At 58.8% G+C, this 10,000-nt stretch overlaps 2 non-coding genes and 1 pseudogene across 2 annotated transcripts; all 3 read right to left on the bottom strand.

Moving 5' to 3' along the window:
• The window catches only part of LOC126138062 (large subunit ribosomal RNA), a 7,939-nt pseudogene extending 2,724 nt beyond the window's left edge, over positions 1-5,215 (bottom strand).
• Positions 5,216-5,404: 189 nt separating this feature from the next.
• Positions 5,405-5,559, bottom strand: LOC126138065 (5.8S ribosomal RNA). Its single transcript, XR_007528095.1, has one exon. It is a non-coding gene; the product is annotated as a 5.8S ribosomal RNA (ribosomal RNA).
• A 352-nt stretch (positions 5,560-5,911) lies between these two features.
• Positions 5,912-7,820, bottom strand: LOC126138110 (small subunit ribosomal RNA). Its single transcript, XR_007528134.1, has one exon. It is a non-coding gene; the product is annotated as a small subunit ribosomal RNA (ribosomal RNA).
• Positions 7,821-10,000: the final 2,180 nt, after the last annotated feature.

The raw sequence follows: 10,000 nt of genomic DNA, 5'->3' as shown, positions 1-10,000 counted from the left end.
GAGCTCGGGAGATGACGTCCAGTTGCTCCACCAGGTGGCGTCGTGGATTGAACACGCAGCGACCAGCGGTGGAGAATTGCAGTCCCAGGTACCGGAAGGTTTCACCCACACGTAGGGCAGGCACGGTGGTATTGCCTGCCTTGAAGGTCACGTCTGCGTCGACCTTCACCTTCTTGTCGCGGCCAGATGCGACTAAGGCGAGGGTGAAACACTTCCGGGCGTTGATCTGCAGCCCCAGGTGGGCGAGGGCTGCGACGGCTGCGTCGATGAGGGACTGCAAGCCCCTCGCGGTCGATGCAAACAGCAGGACGTCATCTGCGAAGGCCGCAGCGTTGACTCTGCGACCTAGAATCCGAGCTCCGATGTGGGAGGGCAGTTGGCTCAAAACATAGTCCACCGCAAAATTGAAAAGGAGGGGGGAGAGGGGATCACCCTGACGTACTCCCCTTGCCGGCTGCACGGGCACGCCCACGCCGCCGCCGCCCGCTATCACCGTCGTGCTGCCCTCGTAGCACCTTTCGACGTACTCAATAAAGCAATCCGGCAGGCCATGCGCCCTCAGCACGGGGCGGAGGGCAGCATGGTCCACCGAATCAAACGCCTTAGAGACGTCGATCGACGCCACAAAAACAGAGCGACAGGAGCGAACTGCGTCGGTGAGAGCAGTGTCCAAGATGAAGGTGTTTTCCAACATCCCATCCCGGGGGATGAATGCCCGCTGACGTTCGTCCACAGCACAAGCACGCATCAGGCGTGACGCGAGAACCTTGTGAAAGGTCCGCGCCAACACCGAGCAGACCGTAATGGGGCGAAAGTCAGCGGGGGATGTTGGTGCAGCCGTTTTGGGGAGTAGTATCGTCCGCGCGCGAAGCAGACTCTCGGGGAGGGCGCGGGCCAGGAGGAAGAGGTTCAAGAGTTTCTCCAGGACTTCGTGCGGCAGGCGCCGCAGCTCCGCTGGGGTAAGGCCGTCCGGCCCGGCTGCCGACCCCCTGGGCGGCAAGGCAGCAGCGACCTCCTCACGTGTGACCGGCCCCCATAGGCACTCAGGAGCGACAGGCTCCGAGTGCGGGAGAAGGCGGTCACGAATGAAGCCGGCGGTGGAGATCGGCTTCTTGGTGAAGAGGTCCGCCCAGAAGTCCAGCAGACCGGGGATGTCAGGTGGCGGCTGCAGCAGGGTGCCGTCCAGCAGGCCACGCACGCAACGTGCACGCGACCTGCGGAAGGCGTCCTGCGTCCGCGCGTACTCCCAACGGCGCCGCTTGCGCTTCTGCAGCGGCGGGGCGGCAGGCGGCCGCTTGGATGGTTGGCGCGGCCGCTGTGTCCTGGTACTCGTCCTCTCCCTCCTGGACCCGACCGACGCAAGGGCATCCGGGAGCATGCCCAGGATGACCTCAGGCGGCGTACCCCGCCCCAGACCAACAACTCGGTCCAGGGCAGAGAAACGCTGGGCGGAAGCAGGCAGCTCCGCGAGATGCTCCCAGATGGCGGCGTCAGTCGGTCCCTCCGCAGGCGGCCCGGTGGTGTCGGCCGCGAAGTCCGCAGCTGCGTCGTCGGACGGCGCAGCGCCATCGCCCGCGTCAGGCGGCTGCGTCACCGCTCCCCGGCGGGACGCCGGCTCTTCCCCCCGACCGATCTCAAGTGCCTCCATGAATTCGCGGACAAGCTGCTTGTGGGCAGCTTGCCGCCGTCGGCACTTGATTGCCTCAAGCGTTCGGTCGGGGAACATCCTAATCAGCTCTTGGTTGACAAAGAAGAACCGAGCGTCCCTCTCAAGGAACAGTTCCGCCTCCGCTTTGGCGAGCGAAAGGACTTCTTCTTCCGTCCACCTCGCGCGGTGCCTCTCCGTGTTGATCTCCGCGTTGGTGGCCGCCAGGTGTTGGCGGCGGCGGTGGACCCCGAGGCCGTTCTTGGTCGTAAATGTGCGGTGGCACTCTCTGCAGGCAAATGTAGCTACACAATCCATCGGATCTTCGACTCGGCCGGTTGGCCGGATAGGTGCTGGGGTAGCTGGGGTGGCACCTTCAGCGGAAGGGCCACCTTTTCTTCTCTCTTCTATGCTGCCCCCAACTATAAAGGGATAATGCGAGGGGGGGCTGGTAACCCCCCCAAGCCCCTGGTGCGGTCTTCCACTCTGCGAAATCAGCGGGCCCACGTGAAGGGGAGAAGACCGCAGGAGAGGAGAGGCTAAGAGGGCTAGGCCCATGTATTGCGCATCACTCCCCCAGTAGCTACAACCCAAGGAAGGCACCTCGCAGCAGCAGCACGACTACATCAAGACCCTGCTTCGAAAAGCCGAGTCCGGATGCAGCCACACCGCCGCTACTTGGCCGCCTTAAGAGAGTCATAGTTACTCCCGCCGTTTACCCGCGCTTGCTTGAATTTCTTCACGTTGACATTCAGAGCACTGGGCAGAAATCACATTGCGTCAACACCCGCTAGGGCCATCGCAATGCTTTGTTTTAATTAGACAGTCGGATTCCCCCAGTCCGTGCCAGTTCTGAGTTGATCGTTGAATGGCGGCCGAAGAGAATCCGCGCACCCGCGCGCCCCCGGAGGAGCACGCTAAGGCGGACGCGGCCTCGCAGCAAGGAAGATCCGTGGGAGGCCAAGGCACGGGACCGAGCTCGGATCCTGCGCGCAGGTTGAAGCACCGGGGCACGAACGCCGCGCAGGCGCGCGCATCCTGCACCGCCGGCCAGCACGAGGCCAACCAACGGCGAGAGCAGACCACGCCCGCGCTAAACGCCCGCACTTACCGGCACCCCTACGGCACTCACCTCGCCCAGGCCCGGCACGTTAGCGCTGACCCACTTCCCGACCAAGCCCGACACGCCCCGATCCTCAGAGCCAATCCTTATCCCGAAGTTACGGATCCAATTTGCCGACTTCCCTTACCTACATTATTCTATCGACTAGAGGCTCTTCACCTTGGAGACCTGCTGCGGATATGGGTACGAACCGGCGCGACACCTCCACGTGGCCCTCTCCCGGATTTTCAAGGTCCGAGGGGAAGATCGGGACACCGCCGCAACTGCGGTGCTCTTCGCGTTCCAAACCCTATCTCCCTGCTAGAGGATTCCAGGGAACTCGAACGCTCATGCAGAAAAGAAAACTCTTCCCCGATCTCCCGACGGCGTCTCCGGGTCCTTTTGGGTTACCCCGACGAGCATCTCTAAAAGAGGGGCCCGACTTGTATCGGTTCCGCTGCCGGGTTCCGGAATAGGAACCGGATTCCCTTTCGCCCAACGGGGGCCAGCACAAAGTGCATCATGCTATGACGGCCCCCATCAACATCGGATTTCTCCTAGGGCTTAGGATCGACTGACTCGTGTGCAACGGCTGTTCACACGAAACCCTTCTCCGCGTCAGCCCTCCAGGGCCTCGCTGGAGTATTTGCTACTACCACCAAGATCTGCACCGACGGCGGCTCCAGGCAGGCTCACGCCCAGACCCTTCTGCGCCCACCGCCGCGACCCTCCTACTCGTCAGGGCTTCGCGGCCGGCCGCAAGGACCGGCCATGACTGCCAGACTGACGGCCGAGTATAGGCACGACGCTTCAGCGCCATCCATTTTCAGGGCTAGTTGCTTCGGCAGGTGAGTTGTTACACACTCCTTAGCGGATTCCGACTTCCATGGCCACCGTCCTGCTGTCTTAAGCAACCAACGCCTTTCATGGTTTCCCATGAGCGTCGATTCGGGCGCCTTAACTCGGCGTTTGGTTCATCCCACAGCGCCAGTTCTGCTTACCAAAAGTGGCCCACTTGGCACTCCGATCCGAGTCGTTTGCTCGCGGCTTCAGCATATCAAGCAAGCCGGAGATCTCACCCATTTAAAGTTTGAGAATAGGTTGAGGTCGTTTCGGCCCCAAGGCCTCTAATCATTCGCTTTACCGGATGAGACTCGTACGAGCACCAGCTATCCTGAGGGAAACTTCGGAGGGAACCAGCTACTAGATGGTTCGATTAGTCTTTCGCCCCTATACCCAGCTCCGACGATCGATTTGCACGTCAGAATCGCTACGGACCTCCATCAGGGTTTCCCCTGACTTCGTCCTGGCCAGGCATAGTTCACCATCTTTCGGGTCCCAACGTGTACGCTCTAGGTGCGCCTCACCTCGCAATGAGGACGAGACGCCCCGGGAGTGCGGAGGCCGCCGCCCCGTGAAGGGCGGGGAAGCCCCATCCTCCCTCGGCCCGCGCAAGGCGAGACCTTCACTTTCATTACGCCTTTAGGTTTCGTACAGCCCAATGACTCGCGCACATGTTAGACTCCTTGGTCCGTGTTTCAAGACGGGTCGTGAAATTGTCCAAAGCTGAAGCGCCGCTGACGGGAGCGATTATTCCGCCCGAGAGCATCCCGAGCCAACAGCGGCGCGGGTCCGGGGCCGGGCCAGGTAGGTCCGTCATCCGGGAAGAACCGCGCGCGCTTGCCGGGAGCCCGAGCGCCCAAAGGGGCGAATCGACTCCTCCAGATATACCGCCGAGCAGCCAGCCAGGACACCGGGGCTCTGCCCAACAGACGCGAACCGAGGCCCGCGGAAGGACAGGCTGCGCACCCGGGCCGTAGGCCGGCACCCAGCGGGTCGCGACGTCCTACTAGGGGAGAAGTGCGGCCCACCGCACACCGGAACGGCCCCACCCCGCGGCGAGTGGAAAGGCAACCGGACACGACCCCGCCGCGGATTGCTCCGCGCGGGCGGCCGGCCCCATCTGCCGAGGGCGGGAGCCAGTGGCCGGATGGGCGTGAATCTCACCCGTTCGACCTTTCGGACTTCTCACGTTTACCCCAGAACGGTTTCACGTACTTTTGAACTCTCTCTTCAAAGTTCTTTTCAACTTTCCCTCACGGTACTTGTTCGCTATCGGTCTCGTGGTCATATTTAGTCTCAGATGGAGTTTACCACCCACTTGGAGCTGCACTCTCAAGCAACCCGACTCGAAGGAGAGGTCCCGCCGACGCTCGCACCGGCCGCTACGGGCCTGGCACCCTCTACGGGCCGTGGCCTCATTCAAGTTGGACTTGGGCTCGGCGCGAGGCGTCGGGGTAGTGGACCCTCCCAAACACCACATGCCACGACAGGCGGCAGCCTGCGGGGTTCGGTGCTGGACTCTTCCCTGTTCGCTCGCCGCTACTGGGGGAATCCTTGTTAGTTTCTTTTCCTCCGCTTAGTAATATGCTTAAATTCAGCGGGTAGTCTCGCCTGCTCTGAGGTCGTTGTACGAGGTGTCGCACGCCACACCGCCAGCCGGCTGTGCACGCTACCGAGAAAGTACCGGTATGCGAACCGCCAGGCGACGGGCGCGCATCGCACGTTTAAGGAGACGCGGCCGGCCCCACAGGCGGCCACGACACTCCCAGGTCTCCGAAGGCGGGACAAACGCCGCGCGCTTCAGTATACGTAGCCGACCCTCAGCCAGACGTGGCCCGGGAACGGAATCCATGGACCGCAATGTGCGTTCGAAACGTCGATGTTCATGTGTCCTGCAGTTCACATGTCGACGCGCAATTTGCTGCGTTCTTCATCGACCCACGAGCCGAGTGATCCACCGTCCTGGGTGATCTTTTTTGTTTAGTTTCCACTGTCTCTTTCAAAACAGTTGCATAGGCGGGACTGAGGCGTTTGACGGCCCCTGTTCCAGCGTTCTGTGTCCAACGGCCTCACGGCCGATGGGCGTCGTACGGCTCCACACCGGAGCGGACAGGCACTCGGGCGAAAGTCATTCAAAACCGGCGCCAGGCGCCAGGTGCCGCAGGCCAGCCGCTCCAGAGCTTCAGCGCTCGTACCACACAACATTTTTCAGTTAGTTTTGAGAGGCACGCGTGGTTCCGCACGCGGCGCACGGCTGCTGCCGTACAGGTAGCGTGTTGCGCGACACGACACGCACATCGAAAGACATGCAGTCTAGTCGGTAATGATCCTTCCGCAGGTTCACCTACGGAAACCTTGTTACGACTTTTACTTCCTCTAAATGATCAAGTTTGGTCATCTTTCCGGTAGCATCGGCAACGACAGAGTCGATGCCGCGTACCAGTCCGAAGACCTCACTAAATCATTCAATCGGTAGTAGCGACGGGCGGTGTGTACAAAGGGCAGGGACGTAATCAACGCGAGCTTATGACTCGCGCTTACTGGGAATTCCTCGTTCATGGGGAACAATTGCAAGCCCCAATCCCTAGCACGAAGGAGGTTCAGCGGGTTACCCCGACCTTTCGGCCTAGGAAGACACGCTGATTCCTTCAGTGTAGCGCGCGTGCGGCCCAGAACATCTAAGGGCATCACAGACCTGTTATTGCTCAATCTCGTGCGGCTAGAAGCCGCCTGTCCCTCTAAGAAGAAAAGTAATCGCTGACAGCACGAAGGATGTCACGCGACTAGTTAGCAGGCTAGAGTCTCGTTCGTTATCGGAATTAACCAGACAAATCGCTCCACCAACTAAGAACGGCCATGCACCACCACCCACCGAATCAAGAAAGAGCTATCAATCTGTCAATCCTTCCGGTGTCCGGGCCTGGTGAGGTTTCCCGTGTTGAGTCAAATTAAGCCGCAGGCTCCACTCCTGGTGGTGCCCTTCCGTCAATTCCTTTAAGTTTCAGCTTTGCAACCATACTTCCCCCGGAACCCAAAAGCTTTGGTTTCCCGGAGGCTGCCCGCCGAGTCATCGGAGGAACTGCGGCGGATCGCTGGCTGGCATCGTTTATGGTTAGAACTAGGGCGGTATCTGATCGCCTTCGAACCTCTAACTTTCGTTCTTGATTAATGAAAACATACTTGGCAAATGCTTTCGCTTCTGTTCGTCTTGCGACGATCCAAGAATTTCACCTCTAACGTCGCAATACGAATGCCCCCGCCTGTCCCTATTAATCATTACCTCGGGTTCCGAAAACCAACAAAATAGAACCGAGGTCCTATTCCATTATTCCATGCACACAGTATTCAGGCGGGCTTGCCTGCTTTAAGCACTCTAATTTGTTCAAAGTAAACGTGCCGGCCCACCCAGACACTCAATAAAGAGCACCTTGGTAGGATTTCAACGGGGTCCGCCTCGGGACGCACGAACACGCACGAGGCGGTCGCACGCCTTCGGCTCGCCCCACCGGCAGGACGTCCCACGATACATGCCAGTTAAACACCGACGGGCGGTGAACCAACAGCGTGGGACACAAATCCAACTACGAGCTTTTTAACCGCAACAACTTTAATATACGCTATTGGAGCTGGAATTACCGCGGCTGCTGGCACCAGACTTGCCCTCCAATAGATACTCGTTAAAGGATTTAAAGTGTACTCATTCCGATTACGGGGCCTCGGATGAGTCCCGTATCGTTATTTTTCGTCACTACCTCCCCGTGCCGGGAGTGGGTAATTTGCGCGCCTGCTGCCTTCCTTGGATGTGGTAGCCGTTTCTCAGGCTCCCTCTCCGGAATCGAACCCTGATTCCCCGTTACCCGTTACAACCATGGTAGGCGCAGAACCTACCATCGACAGTTGATAAGGCAGACATTTGAAAGATGCGTCGCCGGTACGAGGACCGTGCGATCAGCCCAAAGTTATTCAGAGTCACCAAGGCAAACGGACCGGACGAGCCGACCGATTGGTTTTGATCTAATAAAAGCGTCCCTTCCATCTCTGGTCGGGACTCTGTTTGCATGTATTAGCTCTAGAATTACCACAGTTATCCAAGTAACGTGGGTACGATCTAAGGAACCATAACTGATTTAATGAGCCATTCGCGGTTTCACCTTAATGCGGCTTGTACTGAGACATGCATGGCTTAATCTTTGAGACAAGCATATGACTACTGGCAGGATCAACCAGGGAGCTGCGTCAACTAGAGCTGAGCAGCCGGCCGCCCGGGAGTGTGTCCCAGGGGCCCGCGCGAACACGCAAGCGTCCGCTCAATTATTCTGCAAACAGGAGGAGGCTGAGCTCCCCTGCACAATACACCTCGAAACCCTCTCAGGTCCCGGCGGCGCGCAGCGCCGTCCTAAGTACTTGGTCGGGTTCGAGAGAGGCGCAATCGCCCGGAGTTAGGCGAGTAGACGCTTTAGGTGCGACCACCCGTGCTCCCAACTGAGCTTGCCGCTGCCGACAGAGGCCCGGGAGCGTGCTGTCGTGGCATTGCCGGCGGGAGACAACACGCGCCACCTACGGTGACCGGCAGCTCCAACGCCAGCGCCACAGAAGGGCAAAGGCCCCACGTGGGTGCCGAAGCGAACTCTCCCAGCACAGCGCACGTGCCAACACGTCTGCACAACTGCGATACAAACCACCAGCGAGAACCGCTGGGGCGACCGAGCAGCAGACGGCGTCGCGGCGCCGAGTGCCGGGCGGCGGCGCATCCTCAACGCACACAGTCCTCAGTCGGACCAGCACACTGCAGATGTCCACCGCGCTTCGCACCGGGCCCGCGAGGACCCACTTTGGCCGCCCGGCGCCGCGCGCAGGGTGCCCCGGCGCGCAGCTGCGCCGCCTGCCGCGTCCGTCGGCCGGCGCGCCTGCCACTGGGCGCCCCCACCAGCCGGCTGTAGCGCGTGCGCCCACGCACCGCGCGGCCAGCACGCCGGGCGGCCCCCCCTCACCGGCCGGGGACGGTCCCGCCCAGCCACCGCCGCGTATCGCTTCACACACAGATTTGCCCTTACTGATTTACCTCCAGCAACAACAACCGCACAACAATGGGTTTAGACATCAGCGGACAGTGGACACAGGCCGTACCACGACGTAGACTGAGCGCTTCGACATGCGAATGCCAGTGAACAGCTGCGAAGGGCATTGAACACGCAAGCACCTGAACGACCAGCGTGCGAAGGCAGGGGGGAGGGGGGGGGCGATGTACATCCTGCAGTCGTCCACATTACAGTGTACAGCGGGAGCATGTAAAAAGTAAGCAACACTTGCGAAGTGTTGAACATGAAACGATACACAAGAGGGTGGGCGGTGCGAGTAGCGAACTATATTCAGAGGGTTGTGGTTAGACAACACTGGATTAATGTAACGTGTCATATGCCAATTACAGAGCAGGTTAAGGCACAACTTGGGTTAGGTTAAGGCACAACTTGGGTTAGGTTAAGGCACAACTTGGGTTAGGTTAAGGCACAACTTGGGTTAGGTTAAGGCACAACTTGGGTTAGGTTAAGGCACAACTTGGGTTAGGTTAAGGCACAACTTGGGTTAGGTTAAGGCACAACTTGGGTTAGGTTAAGGCACAACGTGGGTTAGGTTAAGGCACAACGTGGGTTAGGTTAAGGCACAACGTGGGTTAGGTTAAGGCACAACGTGGGTTAGGTTAAGGCACAACGTGGGTTAGGTTAAGGCACAACGTGGGTTAGGTTAAGGCACAACGTGGGTTAGGTTAAGGCACAACTTGGGTTAGGTTAAGGCACAACTTGGGTTAGGTTAAGGCACAACTTGGGTTAGGTTAAGGCACAACTTGGGTTAGGTTAAGGCACAACTTGGGTTAGGTTAAGGCACAACTTGGGTTAGGTTAAGGCACAACTTGGGTTAGGTTAAGGCACAACTTGGGTTAGGTTAAGGCACAACTTGGGTTAGGTTAAGGCACAACTTGGGTTAGGTTAAGGCACAACTTGGGTTAGGTTAAGGCACAACTTGGGTTAGGTTAAGGCACAACTTGGGTTAGGTTAAGGCACAACTTGGGTTAGGTTAAGGCACAACTTGGGTTAGGTTAAGGCACAACTTGGGTTAGGTTAAGGCACAACTTGGGTTAGGTTAAGGCACAACTTGGGTTAGGTTAAGGCACAACTTGGGTTAGGTTAAGGCACAACGTGGGTTAGGTTAAGGCACAACGTGGGTTAGGTTAAGGCACAACGTGGGTTAGGTTAAGGCACAACGTGGGTTAGGTTAAGGCACAACGTGGGTTAGGTTAAGGCACAACGTGGGTTAGGTTAAGGCACAACGTGGGTTAGGTTAAGCACAAATTGCGTTACATTGCGGTACAAATTGCGTTACATTGCGGTACAAATTGCGTTACGAATTTGGTT

The sequence above is a fragment of the Schistocerca cancellata genome, unplaced genomic scaffold (assembly GCF_023864275.1).
Source record: "Schistocerca cancellata isolate TAMUIC-IGC-003103 unplaced genomic scaffold, iqSchCanc2.1 HiC_scaffold_649, whole genome shotgun sequence".
In the NCBI taxonomy this organism is placed as follows: Eukaryota; Metazoa; Arthropoda; class Insecta; order Orthoptera; family Acrididae; genus Schistocerca; species Schistocerca cancellata.
This window is presented reverse-complemented; position numbering and strand designations above follow the sequence as displayed.